General features: G+C 42.1%; 1 pseudogene; it reads right to left on the reverse strand.

Moving 5' to 3' along the window:
- Positions 1 to 693: 693 nt before the first annotated feature.
- LOC114025421 lies at positions 694 to 1020 on the reverse strand (annotated as a pseudogene).
- Between the last annotated feature and the right edge of the window lie 3429 nt (positions 1021 to 4449).

Raw genomic sequence — 4449 nt, forward strand, 5'->3', positions numbered from 1 at the left:
CCTGAGTTGTCCTATAGATAAGACACCAAGTGGCATGTCTAACACTGTATCAAAAATATCTGCTTTCAAAAGGCAGAGGTTAGGAGGGGGGAGAGGAAGGAGGGTTGAGTGGTTGAAGCAGCTTCTCCTTCACCATCTTCATTTTGAACAGGGTGGCTGATATGCTCCAAGGAAATCATTCAGCATGGAGAATATGTCAGCCCTCAGTAGCTCCTCGATCTGCTATGGCTTTACAGCAGCAGCAGCAAAAAAATTTTTTTTTAGTACATAACAGATAAATTTCATCCAAAAAAATAAAAGGGACAAAGATTTTCTCTGTCCAAATAATTCCTATTCTAAGGTTAACCCATCTGTGTGATGTTAATACTTGATCATATACTTAATCTTAAATCTATACCCAAAAGATTTCAATTTAAATCTAAACCCAAAAACAAAAACAAAAAAGATGAATGACTTGACAAGTTGAGTTTTACGGTATATAGTTCAGAGACAACACATGTACCAAGAGGAAGAGTTGGAAGGAAAGCCAAGTGATAACACATTCAATTGGGGTATATGTCTATACAATGAATAGTGGAATATCAGGGAGCTCCATACAAATTCATGTGCATTCTTCTTCTTGAAGGTGAGACTCTGGACTCCTCCATGTATCCAATTCAAGAAACAGGGAGCTAGGGGAAGAAACCATTCCTGTCATTCCATTTTTATAAGTTCCATATCAAAGATGACAGTAGCATTTGATGGAATGATGCCTGGGTGACCAGTGGAACCATAAGCATAGTCTGGAGAGATGGTCATTTTTGCTCTTTGGTCCACATTCATCTGGGCAACTCCTTCTTCCCAGCCTCGAATCACCTCTTGCTTGCCCATCACAAACTTGAAGTGCTTATTTCTGTCACAAGAGGAGTCAAACGTTTTCCCATCTTCAAGCATCCCTGTATAGTGCACCACGTAGGTCTGGCCATGCTTGGGGAAGGTGCTCCTGTCTCCAGGGGAGATGGTCTCCATGTGCACTCCCATCCCAGCCGTCCTTGAGTGGGTCAGGGGTCGCTGCTCCTCAGGGCACAGGCAGAACTGGCCTCATGCATTGCTCCCAGTGGGCAGATGGACAGACTGCTCCATTCTAATTTTTAAGGAATTATTTTCTTCAGTGAGCTTTTGGACCTCCTTTTCCATTTGGCCAATTCTCCTTTTTAAGGCATTCTTCTCCTCCTTGGCTTTTTGGACCTCTTTTCCCATTTGGGTTAGCCTATTTTTTAAGCTGTTATTTTCTTAAATACTCTTTTGAGTCTCCTTTACCAAGTTGTTGACTCATTTTTCATGATTTTCTTCATTCACTCTCATTTCTGTTCCCAATTTTTCCTCTACTTCTCTTACTTGATTTTCAAAATCCCTTTTGAACTCTTCTATGGCCTGGTTCATATTTTTCTTGGAGGCTTTGGATGTAGGAGCTTTGGGTTTGTTGTCTTCTGGTTGTATGTTTTGATCTTCTTTGTCACCAAAGTAATATTCTATAGTCTGAGTTTTTTGCCTCTGTTTGCTCATGTTCCCAGTCAATTACTTAACTTTTTAACTCTTTGTTAAGGTAGTGCTCTGCTTCCAGTGTGGAGGGTGTATTGTCTCAAGATTCAGGCTTTTTGTGCAGCTGTTTTCAGAGATACTTCTAGGTACCTGTAAGTTTTCAGTTCTTCCAAGGTGCCATGATCAAAGGAGAGGTGTTTACTCCTTTCCTGGCCTGTGCTCTGGTTTATGAGTGACCATAAGCGCTCTTTTCTGCCTTGGAACTGTGAGGAGGATTCCCTTTCCATTACCATAAGCTCCACCACACCAGTGCTCCTTCTCACCCTAGGGCCGCCACCAGACTGCGATCCAGATCTGAATGTGGGCAAAGCAAGAGAATCCTGCCTCTACACCAGCAAATAGATCCCTGCAATCCCTTTCTGATCTGCCACTTGATCCCCCCATACGCTGAAAGGTCAGGAAGCAACTGCTTCCTGTGCCCCAGGGCTGCACTAGGGCCACGGCTGGACTATGCTCCTCTCTCACTCAGGTCCAATAGATCTTTCCCACTGACCTTCTAAGTTGTCTTTGGCATTTGTGGGTTGAGAAGTCTCAAAACCACCACAGTTTCCCATGTTTTAGTCTCTGAGGTCTGTTATGGTTTTCCTTTGGCCCCATCTTTGCCTCTGCAGCCCACGCTAACTGTGCTCCTCTCCCAGCCAGGTACAACAGACTTTTCCTATCAACCATCCAGGTTGTGTTGGGCTGAAAATTTGTTTCACTCTTTCTTTTTGTGGGTTCTGCTCCTCTAGAATTTGTTTAGAGTAATTTTTTACAGGTATTTGGAGGGGTTTGGGGGAAAGGTCAAGCAAGTCACTGCTTTTACTCTGCCATCTTGGCTCCGCCTTGAGGGCTCACATTTTAAATGCATATAATTTTCATGGTCACTAGAGGAATCAGGTTACTGATAAACACTGATCTTTTTTTTCCCCTTGAGGACTTTTTTTATAGCATTGGCTTGTTGCTGTTTGGAAGATGTTTCTTAAACGAGGTGTGTCTCTAGTGGCCTGTTAGTTTGGGATCTATGCGATGTTCAAGAAGGATTAGCACCTCTTGGTGCTGAGCCCTTTTCAGGGCTTTTCATCTATCTTTGGGGTCTATCTGGCACTCAGCTCTCTACTCTGGTTCCAAAAAACTATAGCATGTGCAGCTGCCACACCCTAGCAAACTGTCTTGGTAGATTGGCTAAACCAGACTGAAGGTAACTCATGGGCATCAAACCTGTCTGTGAGCTATGGGAGTATCTACTCCAAGCATGTGAAAACTTCCCCCAGTAGAAGGGGTGAATGACAACAGTATGTTCCAATGGCCATGAAAGTGGCTGAAGTAGACACTGTGGAGTGCTTCAAGCTTGGTCAGACATTGATGATGCCAGGGTCATCCACTGCAGCTGGTGTTATTGCCAGTTGTCTTGACTTTTGTCTTGCCATTGGACCTCTGTGTCTCTGGACGAGAGAGTGAGGCTGATGACTTTGTGCAGCTCTGCCTCACTTAAATCCAATTCAAACATGAGTTGACATTATCCCATGATGACATTGGTCCTCTTTGAAAACAAATGACAAACAATAACAGCAATAGTTTGGTAGTTTAAAACTTTTAAGAGCTCAAGCAACAGAAAATTTCTGAATGTTTGCTATTTTTTATGCATATTCATCCACTCAACATTTATTAATACCTACTAAGTGCAATGTATTATGCTTTAAAAAGAGAAATAAAACATATTGCCTTACCTCAAGGAATCCAGTTTAGTAAGGGAGATAAGGTACATACAGACAGACGGACAGACACACCACACACACATATGCAGTGCACCAACACACACAAACTTTAAGTGGATTGTGTCCATGAAGATGATTTTTAAATCTGTGAGGGGAAAATATATACCAAATTCCTTAGGAAAAATGTGAATGGTGTTTGGGTTCTCAGACCAGTCTATAAAAAACTATTTGATGCCCACTAATAATAGCCTGCATTTATGCAATGCCTTAAGGTTTACAAAGCCTCAAAACAATTCTATGGAATAGCTAGATTAAATGACTTATCCATGGTCACACAGCTAGTATCTGAGGCAGGATTTGAACTCAGGTCTTAGCACTGTATCCCTTGTGCTGCCTAACTTCCTGCAATATGCTTTTGGTACTGTAGCACTTAACCTCCTTGGTCATGCAATGATACTTCTTCATGGGAAATGCTGTTATATATTGAGAACCCTCTTCAGAGATGTCAAGAACACATCTCCCAGTACTCTACAAGTTGAAGGTGGATTCACCTACCTACACACCTTAAGTGGGTAGGCTGTCGGAATTTAGGGCAGCTCCAGCTGACTGCAGAATGGGGACTAAAGGCACCAAAGTGGGATGGGGGAAGGACCTCTGGTGATGGTGGTGGGAAACACAGTTGGTCAGAAGTCTCCTAGTGGAAATCTTCACACTTTTTTTTTTTAGTCCTGCCAGCTCAGCTCCTTGGTCACCATTTTCTTTTTCTTCATGAGGCCTGGAGATTGGTCTGTCTTCCTTCCATTCAACTGGTAGGATTGTTTGCTTCCAATCACAGGTTCTCTCTTGCCCAAGTTTACTATGAAAAAGAATATAGTCTTCTTTTTTAAAAGATTCATATGCTTTGGATGTTTGTGAATAAAGGGGAGAGGGAGAAATAGAGTCAAAAGTTTCTCTTCTACATCCCCCATAACTTTACACATAAGCAGGGAAAGGCAAAGTCACATGTAGTTATCAATGGTGATCCTTTCTATACTGAGCAAGTAAAATAAAATCCATTTACATTTCAGAGGAAAACCAAGCTAAGGCTATCCTGAGAATTTCATTGCCAGAGCTAGGGTACCAAGGTAGAAAGAAGAGTGCTTTTAGATGAAATATAAAGAGATGAGGTAGA

This window comes from Vombatus ursinus, unplaced genomic scaffold (assembly GCF_900497805.2).
Source record: "Vombatus ursinus unplaced genomic scaffold, bare-nosed wombat genome assembly UNPS02014830.1, whole genome shotgun sequence".
Lineage (NCBI taxonomy): Eukaryota > Metazoa > Chordata > Mammalia > Diprotodontia > Vombatidae > Vombatus > Vombatus ursinus.